The sequence below is a fragment of the Heptranchias perlo genome, chromosome 32 (genome assembly GCF_035084215.1).
Source record: "Heptranchias perlo isolate sHepPer1 chromosome 32, sHepPer1.hap1, whole genome shotgun sequence".
Taxonomy (NCBI): Eukaryota; Metazoa; Chordata; class Chondrichthyes; order Hexanchiformes; family Hexanchidae; genus Heptranchias; species Heptranchias perlo.
The window spans coordinates 19520834-19541928 of record NC_090356.1 but is presented as its reverse complement, the minus strand read 5'-3'; the positions used below and the strand labels follow the sequence as shown (position 1 = coordinate 19541928).

The 21095-nt window shown below is 41.5% G+C and overlaps 1 protein-coding gene across 5 annotated transcripts in view; it reads right to left on the bottom strand.

Annotated features, from left to right (window-relative positions):
* foxj3 (forkhead box J3) overlaps positions 1 to 17162 on the bottom strand; it is a 105117-nt gene extending 87955 nt beyond the window's left edge. For all 5 annotated transcript variants that reach the window (XM_067970572.1, XM_067970571.1, XM_067970573.1 and 2 more), the window contains exon 1: positions 17010 to 17162. The gene's annotated coding sequence lies outside the window, so the exon portion shown is untranslated. The remainder of the gene's footprint in view (positions 1 to 17009) is intronic.
* Between the last annotated feature and the right edge of the window lie 3933 nt (positions 17163 to 21095).

Here is a 21095-nt window from a genome sequence, read left to right as displayed (position 1 = left end):
TTTCCCATTAAAACAGCAAAACAGCACTGTCTGGTGGTTTAGAATCTTTAACACTATGTTTGAATGGTCACAGCCTCATGTTCATCTTATGCAGATATGAAGACATTACAGTTTTTTTAGATCAGATATTGGATCAGTGCAACATTTTCCCATTTACAATCAACCATCATTTTAAAATTAAATTCTTGCCAATTTTCTCCCTCTACTGGGAATGGTTTCATAGGCTGCAGCCACCGTCTAATACCTCGCCCACCTGGCCATTAATCACGTGCAGCCCTTGACAATGAAAGTCAGCAGACGATGCAACTCTGGGTGAGGAGGAGAAAAACAGAAGAGTTCGATCTGCTCCTCATCCAACATCCACACATACACTCCCAGCAGGGATCACTTGTCCTGACCTAAGCATGCTGAACATGATTGCAGTAGTCCCGTCACCAAAGCTGAACACGGACTGGGAATTGAATTTGGGACCTTTCTGGTCTGCAGGCTCAGCTACTCCAGGAAGGGTCGCTCTCCAGTCCTTAACGGCATCCCACACCAGCACAAGCAACACTGCCATTTAATGCCAGTTTTGTGCTATGTGCCTACAACCACTAGGAATTGGACCAAAGCTACCCAGACACATTTTAAATAGGACCCTTGCCTGTCAGCCTTGGTTCAGAGGTAGCACTCTCGCCACTGAGTCAGAAAGCCATGGGTTCAAGGCCCACTCCAGAGACTTAAGCACATTATCCAGGTACTGAGGGATCTAGGTTCAAATCCAGTAGTGTCATGTTTTGGGATTAAACCAAGGCCGCATCTCCCCTCTCAGGTGGAGTGAAAGTCCCATGCCACTATTTGAGGAAGAGCAGGGGAGTTCTGCCTATGTCCTGGCCAATATTTATCCCGCAACCAATTCCACTTAAAAAGAAAAGCCAGATTATCTGGCCATTTGTCACACTGCCGTTCATGGGACCTTGCAGTGTGCAAATTGGCTGCTGTGTTTGCCTACATTACAACAGTGACTATATTTCATTGGCTCTGAAATGCTTTGAAACAGCCTGAAGATGTGAAAGGTGCTATATAATAACAATTTGTATTTATAGAGCACTTTTACTAAGAGAGAACTTCAGAGCACAGGGCCTAGGCGGTTGACGGTAAATGCAAGTTCTTTCTTTCCACCAACATAGAATCATCGAGAGGTTATTGCATGGAAGGAGGCCATTCGGCCCATCGAGTCCATGCCAGCTCTATGCAAGAGCAATCCAGCTAGTCCCACTCCCCCGCCCTAACTCTGTAGCCCTACAAATTTTTTCCTTTCAAGTACTTATCCAGTTCCCTTTTGAAAGTCATGATTGACTCTGCCTCCACCACCCCCTCTGGCAGTGCATTCCAGATCCTGACAACTCGCAGTGCATTCCAGATCCTGACAACTCGCAGTGCATTCCAGATCCTGACAACTCGCAGTGCATTCCAGATCCTGACAACTCGCAGTGCATTCCAGATCCTGACAACTCGCAGTGCATTCCAGATCCTGACAACTCGCAGTGCATTCCAGATCCTGACAACTCGCAGTGCATTCCAGATCCTGACAACTCGCAGTGCATTCCAGATCCTGACAACTCGCAGTGCATTCCAGATCCTGACAACTCGCAGTGCATTCCAGATCCTGACAACTCGCAGTGCATTCCAGATCCTGACAACTCGCAGTGCATTCCAGATCCTGACAACTCGCAGTGCATTCCAGATCCTGACAACTCGCAGTGCATTCCAGATCCTGACAACTCGCAGTGCATTCCAGATCCTGACAACTCGCAGTGCATTCCAGATCCTGACAACTCGCAGTGCATTCCAGATCCTGACAACTCGCAGTGCATTCCAGATCCTGACAACTCGCAGTGCATTCCAGATCCTGACAACTCGCAGTGCATTCCAGATCCTGACAACTCGCAGTGCATTCCAGATCCTGACAACTCGCAGTGCATTCCAGATCCTGACAACTCGCAGTGCATTCCAGATCCTGACAACTCGCTGTGCATTCCAGATCCTGACAACTCGCTGTGCATTCCAGATCCTGACAACTCGCTGTGCATTCCAGATCCTGACAACTCGCTGTGTATTCCAGATCCTGACAACTCGCTGTGTATTCCAGATCCTGACAACTCGCTGTGTATTCCAGATCCTAACAACTCGCTGTGTATTCCAGATCCTAACAACTCGCTGTGTATTCCAGATCCTAACAACTCGCTGTGTATTCCAGATCCTAACAACTCGCTGTGTAAAAAAGTTTTTCCTCATGTCACCTTTGGTTCTTTTGCCAATCAACTTAAATCTATGTCCTCTGGTTCTTGACCCTTCCAAAATTGGGAACAGTTTCTCTCTATCTACTCTGTCTAGACTCTTCATGATTTTAAATACCTCTACCAAATCTCCTCTCTTCCAAGATCAACCCCAGCTTCTCCAGTCTATCCACGTAACTAATCTGGAATCATTCCAGTAAATCTCTTCTGCACCCTCTCTAAGGCAGTCACATCTTTCCTGAAGTGCAGTGCCCAGAACTGGAAGCAATACTCCAGTTGTGGCCGAACCAGTGTTTTATAAAGGTTCATCATGACTTCCTTGCTTTTGTACTCTATGCCACTATTTATAAAGCCCAGGATCACGTATGCTTTTTTAACCGCATTCTCAACCAGCCCTGCCACCTTCAACGATTTGTGCACATATACCCCGAGATATCTCTGTTCCTGTACCCCTTTTAGAATTGTGCCCTTTCATTGATATTGCCTCTCCTCATTCTTCCTACCGAAATGTATCACTTTGCATTTTTCTGCATTAAATTTCATCTGCCACGTGTCCACCCATGCCACCAGCCTGTCTATATCCTCTTAAAGCCTATCGCTATCCTCCTCACTGTTCACTACACATAAAAGGAATTTCTGTATTGGATTTGAACTTAGATCCCAAAAATGAACGGCTAACATCTAGCCTACTGTAACACGAGTTCTAACAGCTGTGTAGATAATAGGAGGCCATAGTAGAAAACTCTCACAAAACAATACAAACACACAAAAGACTTTCAGTAACAAATCTTCACAAGGCCTTAATGGATTTATTACTAAACTACAACCATCCAACTGTCCATCACTGACTGTGTCAGATACCTTGCATATTACACAGCTGTCCTGGTCTTTTTTAGCAGTGTATATGATTTAAAATAAAACAAGCTGGCTTGTATAAAAATAAACAGTAACCTTTTAATTCTATATATAAACATAAAACAGATCAACAATGGCTCAGTAAGTTTTTCCAGTGAAGTACCTGAGTCATACAGACCAGGCTGATCTCAGATTTGATTATTAGCCTGCACTTCATTAATTGATCTAAGTCAGGGAAGTGGTAGCAGGCTCTACAACTGGCCTCACCACCCTGGGCTGTTGGGGTGGGGAAGAGAGAAACGGCCAGTTTTCCTACTGCTTATTATTCAAAGACTCTTTCTGGAAGTGTACGTGTTGGATGTCAGGTGAGCAAAGCATAAGGTTCAGCTGTGAGGTCTGTCAACAGTCAAAAAGCCTGTTGACGTTCACCGTAAAGGCTCACACACAATTAATGGCTACATTGGTGAGCTATCAGAGGGCAGTTAATGCCCATGGAAACAAACTCCAGCATCAATCAACACCTTCAGAAGAAGAGGGAGGCAAAACTCAATAACACTGGAATTCTGTATAATGTAGCACTGTAGCAATGGCTGTTAATGCAACATCAACAGTAGCAGTAACTAAGTTAACGTGCCGATGATATGGGTGTAAGAATACACACAAGGGGCTCATGGTGAATAGTAATTGAAATCATATTCAGGTGGGAATCAGTGTATGGACCCACATTCATATAGAATTAGAGACAAACACACAGACTGCCTGAGAATGGGAGCTGCGGCAACAAGTCTCTTTATGGGAGACCATTAATCCAGCTTGTTGGAAACTAAGGGCCACTGTACAGCTTTCCAGACAGAGGTTGGTTTGCTTTACTGTGCCGGCTGCTATTAATTCCAAACTGGTGCAGGCACTAAGTATTGATACCAGTTCCCCAACAAGTAAGGAATCCAAGGATTGGTCACGAAGGAACACCGGTTTAGTTGAGACCAATGCAGTCTCAAGATTATTGCATTCATCTATGCCTCCCTTACAGCTAAATCAACTGTGCAACTAGATAGATTGCCTGTGCACCTTAAGACATAGAAGTGTTTAATTTTCCATTGTCCAGTCTAATTCCTCTGCTTATACAACCCCTGCAGGCTCAAATTTTGAACATTAATGTACAATTATGCGACACATTTTGTCCCTCTTTCCAAAATAATTAGCCTCAATATTGAACACTGCCAAAGCACAATTATTAGAAAACTTTCAATCTGTGACATTACTGTATGAATCCAATTGTTATGCACTTAAGTGACACAAAGAGCCACCAATTTCAGCAGTTGTACAGGGGGCCCAAATTGTGGACAGTGCTTGAATGCCCAGCAGAAATAGGAAAGGAACTGTAGGGAAAGTAGAAGATAAGACTTTGGAATTACAAGGTGAAGAATGAAGAGTGCAGATGAGAAAAAAATATGTAATAGCCAGTACAACAGTAATCTGAATAGACAGGCAGCATTCATCCTGGGCTGTCAAGGGCAATGATTGCCCAGTTTCAGCAACATTTGTATAAACTTGAAACTGTTACAAGCATTAATACTGAACCTGTCCCAATTCAAGACCAAATGGAACTGAATTGCAGCCACCCAGGACCATATTCAGGAATATTATTGCTTTTTAATATACTGAAAAGATTGAGGTTGTGGGGCGAAAGAGAGGGAAAGAGAATTGTGGCTTCAAGCACATAACCCTGATACAATGCTGTTTAAAGCCACAACTATCCCAAATCTCTTCCTCTGGAATGATATCTGTAAAGTGTCTGATTCTTCGTTCCTTCCTTAGTGAGACAGTTGTACAAGTGACTATGCCTCTCAGTCCCCTCCCTTTGAGGGTGTAGCTATATAGTGTCTGGTACAGAACTTACAGCTGTTATTCAAAGTTTGCTTGTGATGAAACTGAAGGGAAAATCTGCACAAAATACTCATGGGTCAGAAGTAACCGGGAACAGTTAAAAAAACAAGCATTGAAACAAAGGGTATCCTAAAGGGACCTTTACAATATTTCGGTTTACAAATAATAAGTGTGTCCGTATCAATGGATTTTACCATGCCAGTCATCGTTTTGGCACAAGAATGGAAACACCACCGCACTAAGATAAGTCCAATGTGCACACACCTGTTTTATTATAACAATTAGACCCCATGAATACATGATTTATGCCATTGTAACATACTCAGTTTTTACAGAAAAATGGACAGAATCATGGAATAAAACCTTTCAAAATATTAATTAAAAGTACAAACAAACCAATAGTCTCATGTTTAAGAACAGAATTTGATTTATTCAGTCACTTACAAATTTTGGGTCCACAATAGATATTTTTTTCTCAGGTTCATAGTCACTTCCATGAGCAGACCATCCTCTATGTTCTGGAGAGTATATTACTCAATATCTAGATAAACGCTAGCATGATTCTTGTGTCTACTGGGTACTGTGATCTCGCACATGTGCCTCTCTCCTATCTTTCAGCATGTGGACCGACAAGCACTTCAGTGAGATGAATTGGTTTATTTTACAAGTCAGCATCATTGAGCTGACTGGCACTAACTTAGAAAACCAGACCTCCATGTCTTATTAACTATTTCAGACACAAATCTGCTTTGGACTATCTTTCCCTAGCGAGAGAGGAAAATGTCACCTCTGCTCCATCCACCAGTTCTCTGTGTTGAGGACTGGCTCACTGAGCTCCTAATCAAAGGTGCGGCCTGATACGAGGAGCCTTCTTCCTTAGTGTGGGTCCCACAGCAACTACACTGCCTGCTTATCTTGGCCACCTGCAATGCTCATTGAATGAAACCAATCCAACCAATGTAGATGCAAACCATCTGTAATATACAAATAAGCCACCCCCAACCCCCATCGACCTCAAACTGATATGGTATTGCAATTATACAGAATTCTGTTTACTACTCTATTTGGTGCTGCAACATCCTCAAAAATGTGTAGGAGTTAATTTCATATGATCCCAATTTAACTTCGTTGCAACATAAAACAAATTAACCCCAAAATCCATTCCAGGACAGATAAGTAAAAATCTCAAAATGTAAAAGTCACCATAAATTAGTGGGCATAATGAGATCTGCAAAACACCAGTAAAAATCCTAAAATTGTACGCAATAATGGAATTTGACTTAGTCACCATAAAATAATGGCCCCGAACATAGAGATTAAAAGTACTTATCCACTCCCTTGATTCTGTTGGTAATTGTACAGCCTAGTGTGGTGCTGAGCTGTACAGATCAGAAAGGCGCCAGGTTCGATTCCATTCTGGGGTGAGTTCACTGATTTCAGCTAGGGCAACAATTGGTGTATTATGACTGACCTCAGCAGCCCTGGGTTAGGGAGGGAAAAATCAGTCAGCTGGAGAAAGCCCATATGAAGACAGTATCAAGCTTGGCCGTGAACTCTCTATGGATGAATAACTTGCCAAACACTCATCATTAAGGCTCATACACGAAGAATGGCTACTTGGGCGAGATACTGGAGAACTATCAGTTCCTGTGGAATTGTACACCAGTATGAATCAGCACCTTCAGGGGAGATGGGGAGAAAATGAAAAAACTAATTTCAAGTCATAACAGTAGCACCTGCAATTGCATCGAGCATGCACCACAGTTCCAAGCTCCACATTTACGAGGATGTGTGCGCTTTTAAAAACAGATCTGCAGGAGCTGTATATAGAGCTGATGGTGATTTAATATGATGCAATTTCCACAAATGTAGCTCCCTCAAGTGTAATGTGGGTAAAACCCTCATGTAATTGTTAGTCCTCACTCCCTTTACTACCATAAAGGCTAGCCTGGTCACAGTTTATCGAATTATACTACAAACTAGTGGAACGGTTGCAGTCTTTAAACTCAACCTGGACAGTCGTCATTGCCAATAGAGTACAGCAATTTTGGAATTAATTTTCTGCCACAACAGCAATTAGATTGAATCTTTCAGTGAACTCCCTTGAGAAAAAATTAAGTTATGGAAAATCAGTTGCACACGCAACAGAGGTACATTCTAAAAAGGAAACAGCTCTCAGGCATATGGGTAAAAGTAGAGTTGTATTATGCCTTTCAATGCAAGAGTACTTATGAAACCACCAGCAGTGGAAACCTGCAAGCTTTGAAATAATACAATGTGAACTACTTAAATGCAAACACATGATTCTAATAAATATTACCTGATTATGCACCTGCAATTTCCAGTAAAGTGACTGAGATACAGGGCCCTATAATTAACTTCAATTACACCACTTTGTGTCTGCCTCGAGTACTTTTATTTATTTACAAGTCCCTCTTGGAACCCCATATTCTCATTCAGCCAGCAGCAAGGTTAGGCCATGTGCACTGAGAACCTTCTTTTTTATTTATTTCCCCCTCCTCATCTAAAGGTGCTAACTCTTGTTGGAATACAATTCCACAGGCACCTATAGCTCTCCCCCATTGCCAAAGGGTCCCTTCTTCATGTGGCAGCATAGACAATAAGGGCCAACAGGCTATTTAATCACAGAGGGCATCACAGCCAAGACTCCTGTCCTCTCCTAGTGTCCACACACATGCACATTTTAGTAGAGGGTCAATGTATTGTGATCAGCAGGGGAATCATCCCTCAACCATGTACTGAGGACAACTGAACCCACCCTAATGCTGTCCCAGCCTTTGGTGACTCCAGTGCTATTTGGACATAAATGTGTTTAAGGATCGGTATTGATTCTGTTGGTATCCTCCCACTCCATAGTCACATCTATATAAACATGATAAAATGACTATTTACTATCCAGTGACTATTAAACTCCCCAGAATCACAGCAATGATCTCTCTTGCAACATTCAGGGCTCACATAAGAACATGAGAAATAGGAGCAGGAGTAGGCCATCCAGCCCCTCGAGTCTGCTCTGCCATTCAACAAGTTCATGGCTGATCTTCTACCTCAACACCATTATCCTGCACCATCCCCATATGCCTTGATGCCTTTAATATCTAGAAATCTATCGATCTCTTTTGAATGTACTCAATGACTGAGCCTGCACATCCCTCTGGGGTAGAGAATTCCAAAGAATCATCACCTTCTGTGTGAAGAAATTTCTCCTCATCTCAGTCCTAAATGGCCTACCCCTCATTCTGTGACTGTGACCCCTGGTTCTAGACTCCCCAGCCAGGGGAAACATGCTCCTTGAATCTACCCAATCGAGTCCTGTAAGAATTTTATATGTTTCAATGAGATCACCTCTCATTTTTTTAAACTCTAGAGAATACAGGACTAGTCTACTCAATCTCTCCTCATACGACAATTCCGCCATCTCAGGAATCAGTCTGGTGAGCCTTCATTGCACTCCCTCTATGGCAAATATATCCTTTCTCAGATAAGGAGAGCAAAATTGTACACAATACTCCAGGTGCGGTCTCACCAAGGCTCTATGTAAAGCCCTATGCAGTAAGACATCTTTACTCCTGTACTCAAATCCTCTCGTAATAAAGGACAACATACGATTTGACTTCCTAATTGCTTGCTGCACCTGCATGTTAGCTTTCAGTGACTCATGAACAAGGACACCCAGGTCCCTTTGAACATTAACATTTCCCAATCTCTCACCGTTTAAAAAACTCTGCAATTCTGTTTTTCCTACCAAAATGGATAACTTCACATTTTTCCACATTATATTCCATCTGCCATGTTCTTGCCCACTCACTTAGCCTGTCTATATCCCCTTGAAGCCTCTTTGCATCCTTCTCACAACTCACATTCCCATCTAGTTTTGTGTCATCAGCAAACTTGGAAATATTACATTTGGTCCCCTCATCCAGATCATTGACAACCAAATTATTGTCATAATTAAGAATGTCACAGTGCCATTGTTTAAGGCACACGGTAGTGGGACACGGTTCATGCCTGCAACTCTCCCTATGTAGAGCTAATCTCTGCCAGGAAGAGTCACTGTTAGTTACAGAGTGATGTTCTGGAAGTTGGTCACTTATCTATCTGTCTTGGCTGGTGACTTAAATGAAGAGGGGGGGGGGCAGGGAAAGAGAAGGAAGAGTGGAAGGGGGGGGGGGGGGGAGAAGAGAGAAAGTGAAAACTTGAATTGTACTTAGTGCTTCACTTGTAACTCAATCCTTAGATGCCACTCATGTTTATGAATGACCAGTGACCATCACACAAAATGGATGGCAGCATGTCCAATACTGCAGAGGTTTCCAGGCTCCCACAACGCCCAACTGGTTAAGGCAGTGAGTAGCTGAGCTGTACAAATTAGTAATGTCTCAGTTTCAGTCCTAGTCAATGCTGAGTTGATGGACATCAGTTCGAGTGTCATTGGTAATGCCACAATTGGCCTCAGTGCAACCTGGAGCAAGAGATACCAAAGTGTGATCAGCACCCACAGAACCATGGCCTCAGAGGAATCAACACCTTCAAGGTAGATGGAGAGGAAAGAAAATAAGAAAAAAGATCAACAACTGACAGATCAATCAATATTGACCATCAATTGTTTTAAATTAAATAACTACTTGTCAAGTTGAACACCACTCTGCTAAACTGCGACTAGCACGATTAGCAGACTAGTGGCATGATGATTGCTCTGATGGACACATTTCAATGCACAATCCTACTGTGCTCTCATATGGAAGTAACCGCCTTTACAAGCTTCTCACAAAATGCATCTGAACAGAACGCACAGTAAGAATATTTTGTTTTACTTCAGGCCAGTAATATTTGTTAGCTACTGGCCTTGCTGTCTAAATGTCACCAACTTTAAATAGAGTCCCATTGACTGTTGTGATTTCTGTTTACTGCTCCATAAAGAACTGACCTCAGATACAATGAACCTTTTTGACTCATCCTCAATACCACACCGCAAGCTGAATGGATCGCTCTGTAGGGGCTGCTGTATACTTGTCGCACTTGCCCAATACTCATTGTGTACAACAAATAATAACAAAAACTGTTGAATATGCACGGCAATCTGAAAGTGAACAGACAGGTTAATACTTTGGGTGGAGACTCTCAGTTCTAACAAACGGTTTGCATCCAAAACATTAACTTGTCTTTTCGGTTACTGACAGATCGGATGTGTATTTTCAATTTGTGTTTTCATTTCAGATTTTCAGTACTTGCAGTTTTTCTTTTTATTGCATGAAAACAATAAGTCCCATTATAATTAATCCACATGAATTTTCAAACAGCCTAATAAAAATGCAACTTGCGTCTTGATCACTTGTGAAAGTACAAAAAATCTCAAGAAGTGGACATATATTAACATTTTATAACAAAAATCTCTTTCAAATATAGGATGCTGGTGCTAAAAGATTTGGCAGTGCCACATGTGGGAAAGTACTAGGATGCTTCCCCTATGAAAGCACTCAAAGACCTTCTGTAGAGAGATGGTCTCTTTAAATCATAATTCAAACTTTTATTTAAACTCATTGCCAAAAGTTTTCTTTACAGGCAACTTTCACTGTACATCACTAATTTTGCTTACGTTAACAGTCACTGCACTTGCTTTGATACATTTGTAATATACAATAAAGGCTGTATAATTACAAGTCTTTTAATACTCCAATCCAGAGAGACAAGCAACTGATCAATGCTTAAAATTCCAATACACCAAAATATGTACCTATTGTATATTATGCTTGTCAATTCACCAAAACATCACCCAATTTACTCCACTGTATATAACTGAATACACTAAAACCTGATCCAATTCACCCGCACTGCATATAATGCTGTTCAATACCTCATCCAATTCACCCTCATTGTATATAACACTAGCCGATAAACCAATCCCAATCCAATTCACCTCCAACCAACATTATTAGAGCAGTTTTTGGGCCCAATGGCAGGTCGCCATGGGAGTGAAATTCAGCAACAAATTTTATGGCACCTCCCAGAAAGTTAAGAAATGTCTATATCTGGAAATGTATACTTAAAATGCATAATGAGGTGGGAGGACTTACGGTAGACTTTGAAGTATTCCCTCCTTGCACGTGCTATAATTCTTTTAAACTTTATATAAAAATTGGTTTTGATACATTTCTCAATTTAAACTACTTGCTTCAATGGAGAACACAGGTACCCAATATCATGCAGTGATCCAGACATGTAAGGATGCTATGGTGCATTGATCAACTCCATATATCTCCACATAAAGTGGTATTCAATATGTTATTCAACAGTACATGCTGTGGGTGAGATGTTAAATGCTTGGCACTAGTTTCTGTAGAATATTCCCTATTTGTTTTAGTCGAATGGCTGAATTACTTGTGTGGGGCAAAGACTTAAAAGAATAAATACCACTTTCTAAAAATATGCAATTTTGTAGAAATTCTTGGTAAACAAGTCATTGTGTCCCCCACTGGATTAAGCAGTATCAATTGGGGCTCCTCTGATGGCTCGGTTTGTAAAGGAACATGTTCATACTGAACAGAAAAATCCCAGGTCTAATTCTGGTCTACGGTGCATTAATTGACTCAGCCGAAGCAGCAGTAAGGACACTAAAATTGGCCTAAGCAGTAGAAAGGAAAAAAAGGTCAGGGATATTGCTCCGAGACTGTTGCTGGAAAATGGTTATGCAAATCTTGGGTGAAGACAGGATCAGACTCAGCCCTCATGGTTAAATAGCCTTCTGACACTCGCTGTCTAGGTGCACACTTGAAAACTAGCCACTTGGCAAGGTACAAGCACCTATGCAACTGTATGGACTTGGGACATTGGTGGCCCCTTCAATCAGTTTTGTCACTCCTCCTCACTCACATTGCAAATGGTTAAAAAGTCCTGGATCTGAGCTGCTCAGTTGCTGTCACCTCATCACACTGTGCAATTCAAAGCCCTAACTTTGCTCCCACTTGCATCTCCAACGTTATTTTCATTTGAAGTAGAACCTTAAACTGCTGCTTTGGTTATCACTGTTTCCTGGGTTCTCAACAGCCAGTCACCCATTTCGGGTGCCTTAGCTCCTGAGGAGAGTTCATATTAGTTTTGAACCGTTCCCAGACAAAACAATTCACTTGGAAAACTGTAGTATTCCGACACCGGAAAAGGTGATTTGATTGGAATGAGTTTGTATAATATATCAAACGCTCTGTATGATTACATCTTGGGGCTCAAACTCTGTCACTGTCTGCTGAGCTATCACACAATTCTTGCTAACTGGTATCAGTAGAACTGAGACCACTGCCCGCTGCTCAAGCACACTGCAGCACTGTGAAAAAAATTTGCATTTTAATTTTAGGGCACATTTCCTGTATTTCTGCTGGATTACTGGGACATGCAGAATCAGAGTTCCAATTCCACCCAGATTGGTCCTCATTCTCAACTGCATTTTAAAAATGTCATTCCAAGAGCATCGGGTAAAGCTGTTGCTCTCTGAATTACAGAAGAGTCTTCGAGTGTGCACAAACAACCTCACCCTTCGATTTAGAGGCATTATAGATATAGTCGGTCACTTCTGAAATCTTCGTCAAGAGCTCACCGCCTTTTTTGTCAGCTTAGTATCTGACACAGAAGTCCATCACCATGCTTAAACTGCTGAGAAATCCACATGAGCAGCTTCTTTTGACCCGATTTGGAGCGCGCACTCACTGAACGACCATCCAGTTACATGAACCCAGAGATTTAGGTACAGCTTAACAAGAGCCAAAGCTCATCAACCCCCATGTGTGCATAGGGGTACTGCTGAAATTTAACCAGGAATATATGGACCAGAGTGGGAAGAATCCCAGCCCCCAATAAGTCTATCACTCCAGGTCCCATGAATGAGCCAGACCAGCTAGACAATCACCAACAGTGCCTTGGATTACTGTGGACACATCTGGCGAAGATATGAGATTAGAGTCTGCGAGAGATCGATTCAGTTCCAAGAGTGCACCATTACAGCTTCAGATCCAGTCAATATCTCCTTGATAGTTTGACACTACTGCTTTAAGAACAGAAATATAATGCTTTCTTTTTCAGCTGCAGGATAGTATTTTGTAGGCTTAGATGAAAAAACATATTACAATCCAATTCACACCAACTAAAAAGTAAAAGGGGCTCCCTTTAACCTCTTCACTTGGCTTGTACAATCAAATCCCATTAATTTAAATCCTGGCTGTGTGCCGAGATTTTAGCTGCTATATATTCATTTCCGTATAGAGTGAACTCAAATACATGAAGAGCAAATCATCACGAATGCAGCAATTCTCATGGCAAAATGCTACAAAAACACAAGAGGTACAAATATAAAAATACCCCTGAAGCCACACTCATGTATGGCTTTGGGGGTGGTGGGGGTGTTGCCTGCCAAGCGACACACTTAGCAACAAAATGACACCAATTAACGTACATTTTTAATTGAAGCGAGCATCTGGAACCCATAATCTCATTAAAACTACTTGCTGAGCACTCCGTTGGCTCAGCTCAGTTGGTAAGGCACTGCACAGCTGTGCCGCACGGACCAGAAGGTCTCAGGTTCAATTCCCCAGTCTGTTTTGAGGTAGCTTACCTCAGCTTGGGCAAAGACTGGGCACTACAATTGGTACTGGTGGCTCCAGATTACAGAGAGGGGAAAAATATTCAGCCATGACCCCCACTCCTTTTCACTATTCAGTCACTCTTGCTAGAAAATGCACCTGTGGATGTTATCCTAGGCTGGGCTGATGAATTAATAGCCCCTTTACTGTCTATGCTCACGTGTGAAAAAAGGGGAGAACATTGGCAACAAAAAAAAATGACCTACTGTTCAACTTCAACATAAAACAGGGCTGCTCCTCTTCATCAGCCCTAGAATTCTGAGCACGCTGCACTGGAGGTATTCCAAATATTGTAAGAAACGTAAATGGCATTTCTAATTCGGCTTTAGCACACATATAATGCCCATGGTGCATGAATTCATTAGTGACCAAATAATAATTCTCCAGTTTTTATGAACCTAGCGCTGAAAACTCGTTTTGCTGAAGAAACCTCCTTAAATGTTGCACAATTTTAATATTTTTTAAAAATTTAAAAAAAACATGACAAGCAACTACCCCTGTTCCCCTCAAACTATTCAAATGCCATTTTCTTCCAGCTTCAGTTTCCACACGTTCTGAAGTAACCTGATTTATTTAAAATAATGGTATATTCTTCACATTACACTGATCAACAACTTGCATTTTTATGAGATCTTTAACATAATAAAATGCCGCAAGGCTCTTCACAAAGGAATGAGCAGAAAAAAAGTTGAAAAAATAAGTTCTGATCACCTAGAAACTCAAAATAATCAAAGGAAGGGGGGGTAAAAAGGACAAGAGAAGTTTAATTCACTACAGTCTTTGAGCTTTTAGAAGCACTCTCCAAACTGAAGACAGGCCTGGTACCAGCAACTCATTCATAAGACCACAGAACCACTAGACAATATGGCTGGCACCCAATAGTTGTTTAGAAAAGGAAAAAAAACCTGAAGCTTCCTTAATACAATGTATTGAGAATGCAACATTGCATTCCAAAAGTGGCACATTCACTGACCAACTGGCTCATTCAAAGGTGTTGTTAAGCAAGCTGTCTCAGACCATGTGCCAAAATCACAAGCACAAAATAGTTGTGGAATCCCTTCTTCAAAGTAGGTTGAGTCTTGACAGTTTGGAACAAATTTCAGAGTCAGTTAGATCTGGCTGTCTTCTCAGTTGTGCCAGTGGGATGGAGATCAGAGAGCCCAAAGCTTTGTCAAGTAACAGCCACAAGGTACATTAAGCAGGAAAGAATCATAAATTTAAGATGCAAGTTTCAGAAAACTAGCCTGTCTGTTTCCAGGGGGTGGTTGGGGGGGGGGGGGGCCTAAAAATAAAACACTTCAACCATAGAAAAAATATTTTATGACCATATATGTATGTCTGAAATACAAATGTGCATGGACCACTACAAGATTCTGTTCCTTTCTCTCTATGTTCATCAGTTTTGCAAATTCATAAACAATGACATCCCATGCAAAATACCAATGCAGGAAACTTACTACCAAATCCAAGTTACTACCTAATGTTTAAGAGAACATACTGAAGAATTGAGAGTATTTAAAGAGCTCTTTTAAGGATCTCCACGTGACCCACTGGATAACGACAAAAATCAAGACAGTACAAACACAAAAGTTCGATTCTCAGGCTATGCTGAGTTAGCTGATCCAAAGTGGGTAGGAATTACTGTACTGCGATAGGCCTCAATGAAAATAAATTAGGCAGGGTTCCCACTCCTGATTACTATCTAGTGACTTCTGCTGGAAAGTGCGCATGGGTAGACATCAACTAATGCCAGGACTGGGCTCAGTCAAATAATCTAATTACAGACTCATACTTGAATAATGGCCATAAAATCATACCTCAGTAGCAGCAAACACCTTTAGTAGGCAAGGGGGACAGGGTTAAAAAGGAGCAAAAATAAATAAAATGGCTTCAAACCCATTAAAAATAGAATTGTGCTAAATCGTTTTTATTTTAAAAATCCATCTCCCTTTGAATTCTGTATATTCTAACTGAAAGCTTGCAGGCAACTGGTTCTCAGACCTGTCTCAGTGTCACTCAGACAGCTGCACCAGGTCTGAAAACAGAACAGGCTGACTCAATCTGTTTGCTGCCTCAACAAAATCAACAGTTCAGTGTATGGGGAAATCATGTCAGGGAATGACCCAAAAAATTACTCCCTAGTATTATTTATGCCATCACATGCAAATTAAATCATTATTCAGTCCATTAGCTAAAGTACTCAATTCTCCTGAAGTAGACAAGATACACCACCACAATTAAGAACTGGAGTGAAAATGTTTGCAATTAGGTCTCTACAGAATTTCACACATGCTCCTCAATGTAAAATCACAACATAAGACGCTGCACAACTGTTGTCTCAATGGCATTAGAGACTCACAAGACTGCACATATGAGAGCTTTCTACCATCTGAAAGAGCAGTGAGTTGCCATCTATTCCAGAGACATTGGGCAAGTCAGGTGTGACAAGTACTGTGCAAAGGAGATGTTGCTCATTGACAGTTCATATCAGAAACTGACCAGTTTATTTAGTGTATTGGTACAAATACACTATAAAAGAAACAGATGCATTTAATACAACAATTTCACAATTTGCAATGCTCTAGTTCATCTCAAATTGATCTAATTGATACCACCACGACCAACAAGACCTGTACTTCACCCCGCAGCTCAAAACCCACTCAGACAACCCAAGTTGGAAAGGGCAAAATCCAGAATTGTACTGTTAGGTGTTTTTCACAATCCAAGAGGGCACAGTGTGAATATTTTACACACCTATCATTACATTACCACCAAAATCCAAGTGACTGTACTGGATTATCCATAAACAGAATTAATTATATATACACACACATTCAAAGCTCTCACATATACGAACATTTATAAACAACATCTGGGTAAAAGAATATAGCATTTTATACTGAAATTCCACCATTTCAAGTCTTAAAACTAAGCAGAGTAAACAAGATGGGTATTTTCCCCTTCCTCTCTGCAGCACATTACTGATAAAATGAGCATTACTAATCATTAGACAGTAATCGTGGCGGCCCATGCCCCGCCGCTCCAGTGTCACTCATTCCCCCAGTCTATCCCGGCTTTCCCATTACAGACCCCGTCAGGCCTGCGGGACCCGCTTCACCGCCAGGCCCCGGGATGCCGCCTCCATTCCAGGCCCTAGTAAGCGGTCTGTTTCCTTAACTTGGGCCTCAGTGTCTATTTTAGGCCTCGGTATCCATAGTTAGTTATAGCCGGAGCTGAGGAGCGTTGGCTCGGTCTCTGTCCCCCTCCCCCCCACGGCGGGCCCCCCTCAGAGGCTCGAGTTAGGCGCCACTCCCCGGGCTCTGCCCCTTATGAGACTCACCCTCTGCGGCTCTCCACCGCTCCCACTCAGCCTCCGGCCGTTGCCCTAGAAGAGGCCCCCCGCTATGGTTGTGGGGTGTTGGGCGCTGACCGTGCCGCTCCCGCTGCCAGACCCGTTTCCAATCCCCGTCCGTATCAGCGACAGGCTCGGCCTATACCCGGAACTACTTCCAGCGCCGGGACTTGCCACCCAGCGTAGCGCTCCGCCCGCCCGGCCGCAGCACCAGGCACGCAGCGATACTTCCGAGTCCCGGAAAGAAGTGCGGGCGAACCCTGCTGTCACTCACCGATTCATTCAACGTATGGTTAACGTCCTACTTGCGGTACAAACTGATGAGGGAGGGCAGAAGTTTTTGTGTTCTTAGCGGGGAGGCGAAAGAAGGTTATTAAATATTATAAAATAAAAACAGAAATTGCTGGAAATACTCAGCAGGTCAGGCAGCATCTGTGAAGAAAGAAACAGAGTTAATGTTTCAGGTCGATGACCTTGCGTCAGAACTGGAAGAAGTTAAAGATTGAACAGTTTTTAAGCAAGTACAGAGCAGGGCAAAAGGGAGGAAGGAACAAAAGGGAAGGTCTATGATAGGGTGCAGGGCAGGAGTGATTAAATGACAATAGGGATGATGGTGCAAGGCAAGGATTGTGGTAGTAGTGGTAGTAGGACAAGTAAAGAAACAAAAGATGGGTCTAGAGGAGCTGTAAATGGCAACAGCAGAACCATTACCAGCACCTGCTGCCTGAAAAAATGGGAGCAGTGGCCAGGATCTTAAGTTATTGAAATCAATGTTGAGTCCAGAAGGTTGTAAAGTGCCAAATCGAAAGATGAAAGTGCCTAATTGAAAGATGAGGTACTGCTCCTCGAGCTTCTGTTCGGCTTCATTTGAACAGTATAGGAGGCCGAGGACAGAGAGGTCAGAGTGGGAATGAGACAAAGAATTAAAATGCCAAGCGACCAGAAGATCAGGGTCACACTTGCTGACTGAGTAGAGGTGTTCAGCAAAGCAATCACTCAATCTGCGTTTGGTCTCCCCATTGTAGAGGAGACTAAAATATTAAATATAGTTCTTGTTAGTACTGGATGTATAAGAAAAAAGAGGAAGATTCTTCACCTCAAATTGTTATTTCTATTGTTTTTATTGCAACAGAAAATCAGTAATTAATGTTGCTTTAAAAACTAGTCGCACAGCATTACTTACGGACAAAACTTTATTTATTATATAATATTCTACTCTCAGTGTTTAAATATTTCCTCTATTCCATTGCTCACCTTCACGTCTACATAACAACAGTGACTATACTTCAAAAGTACTCATTGGCTGTGAAGTGATTGGGATCTCTTGAGGGTGTGAAATGCACTTTATAAACACAAGTCTTTTCCATATATAAATGTGTCTATTCATTATATAATATACTATATACAGATCTCCTATGATATTGCTCACAGTGAGTTGGTGGCTACACTATTGCAAGGGGGTTGTTGAGGTGTGGGAATGGGATATGGTGCACATGCCGTTGAAAGGATTCAGAAAGAAGTTTATCAAAAATATGCTCAGGGACAGCGAAGTAAGTGTTTTTTGATTGGTTCCTGGAAAAAATAAACGAATAAATAAAGCTTTGTAACGCATTCCAGGTGGATAAAGTCCTTTTGATGGTTTCATTTCTATTAATGCTCTCATTCTTCAAGCCTTTCCCATTGCTGGGAAGGAGGTGGGACCTACAAGGATCAAGTCCTGGCGTGATCCCAGTCTTGCTGTTAATCATAGAAAAAATTCTGGTTTCATGCACCTCTCCCAAGCTCCAAAATATTGTGTTCAATAGATTCAGAAGAGAAGTAGCCTTATGTTGAATTCTGGGAATTGTACTGCACAGAATGCTTCCTGGGAATCACACTGTACATTGGGACTTCAGTACTCTTCTACTTAGCTGAGCTCATGGAACGATAGCTATGGAAACTCCATGTATTCAAGCCGTAGGTTTCTTGGGGACAAAACATTATTAAAAGGAAAAAGTAAATGTAATTGTTTTCATTTCCTTGTGAACTTTGTATTTTTTTTGTCTGTCTTATGTTGGAAACTAGTATTAAATCCTCAGTTTGGTGAGAAAACAAGATGGCAAACAAAAAACATTCCAAAAAAATCTTGAAGAAATTTCATTGCTTCCCCTTCCTTTTATTGGTGGCTATTTGCTGAATACTGATGGTTTTCATTCCTACTTGTTACTTGTTTATTTGTCTGTTCCATATTGTTTCACTTGTGATTTGTTGGTACGGTATTTTATAAAAATAATAATTGAGCCAATCAGGTCAAGTGTGATGTGTTCATTCGCATCAGATGGAAGACATTATATTGATAGGAAGAAAATGTTGAACTTTCCCCTTCTAATTTATATTCTATTAATGACCCTAAAACAGCAGCGTCCACGCTTTTGTCTTTGTGGGCTTTATAAGTATATACTACAGAGCCTCACAGACCACATTTAATGTATAAATTCATGTTCCCATTAATTTAGAGATCTTAGACTGCTGGCACCTACAGACCTTGGTATTCTGATTCAGAATTTATCTGTCAAAGAGGAAATTGTTCTAAAAATAGTCTATCCCAAATCTCCAATCCTGCAAAACCCTAGGGTTTTAAAAGAGGCGGCTGCAGAGATAGTGAATGCATTGGTTTTGATCTTCCTGAATTCCCTAGATTCTAGAATGGTCTCTGTGGATTGGAAGGTAGCAAATGTAACCCGGCTTTCAAGAAAGGAGGGAGAGAGAAAACAGGGAACTATAGGCCAGTTAGCCTGACATCAGTAGTAGAGAAAATGCTAGAATTTATTATTAAGGATGTAGTAACAGGGCACTTAGAAAATCAATATGATTCGCAGAGTCAACATGGTTTTATGAAAGGGAAATTGTGTTTGACAAATCTGTTAAAGTTTTTTGAGGGCGTAACTAGCAGGGTAGATAAGGGGAACCAGTGGATGTAGTATATTTGGATTTTCAAAAGGCATTCAATAAGGTGTCACACAAGAGGTTGTTACACAAGATTAGGGCTCATGGAATTGGGGGTAATATATTAGCATGGATTGAGGATTGGTTAACGGACAGAAAACAGAGAGTAGAAATAAACAGGATAATTTTCGGGTTGGCAGGTTGTAACTAGTGGGGTGCCGCAAGGATTGGTGCTTGGGCCTCAGCTATTTACAATCTATATTAATGACTTAGATCAAGGGACCGAGTGTAATGTATCCAAGTTTGCTGACGAGAAAGCTAGGTGGGAAAGTAAGCTGTGAGGAGGATGCAAAGAGTCTGCAAAGGGATATAGACAAGTTAAGTGAGCGGGCAAGGTGGTGGCAGAGTATAATGTGGGGAAATGTGAGGTTATTCACTTTGGAAGGAAAACTAGAAAAACAAATATTTTTTAAATGGTGAGAAACTATTAAATGTTGGTGTTCAGAGGGATTTGGGTGTCCTTATAAAAGAAACACACAAAATTAACATGCAGGAACAGCAAGCAATGAGGAAGGCAAATGGTATGTTGGCCTTTATTGCAAGGGAATTGGAGTACAAGAATAAGGCAGTGTTGCTGCAATTGTACAGGGCTTTGGTGAGACCACACCTGGAGTACTGTGTACAGTTTTGGTCTCCTTACCTAAGGATGACTATACTTGCCTTAGAGGCGGTGCAACGAAGGTTCACTAGATTAATTCCTGGGGTAAGAGGGTTGTCCTGGTTATGAGTTACATTCCTTTAATGTAACTCATAACCAGGAAAAAAAATCAATCAATATAGATTTTAAAATTATTATGCGTTCCTCACTGACACTTTCTGGCAATCTCATTGGTCAATATTGCTCATGCAAGTTTGCAATCTGAGTGGTGTTTTAAAGCAATCTCATTGGGTAACAGTAATCACGTGATTGTTTCACTTGTGCCATTTTATGGCAATTTCATCAGCTGTAGTTAGCATGTGATTGGTCCAGAGCCCTGTCAATGAAATATGTAACAATGCCAGTAATGGCAACCTATATAGGTTTAGGAATTCATCATGTTTCTGTTTATAAAGTAATATTGGTACCAGGTAACAATGTGACCATTGCTA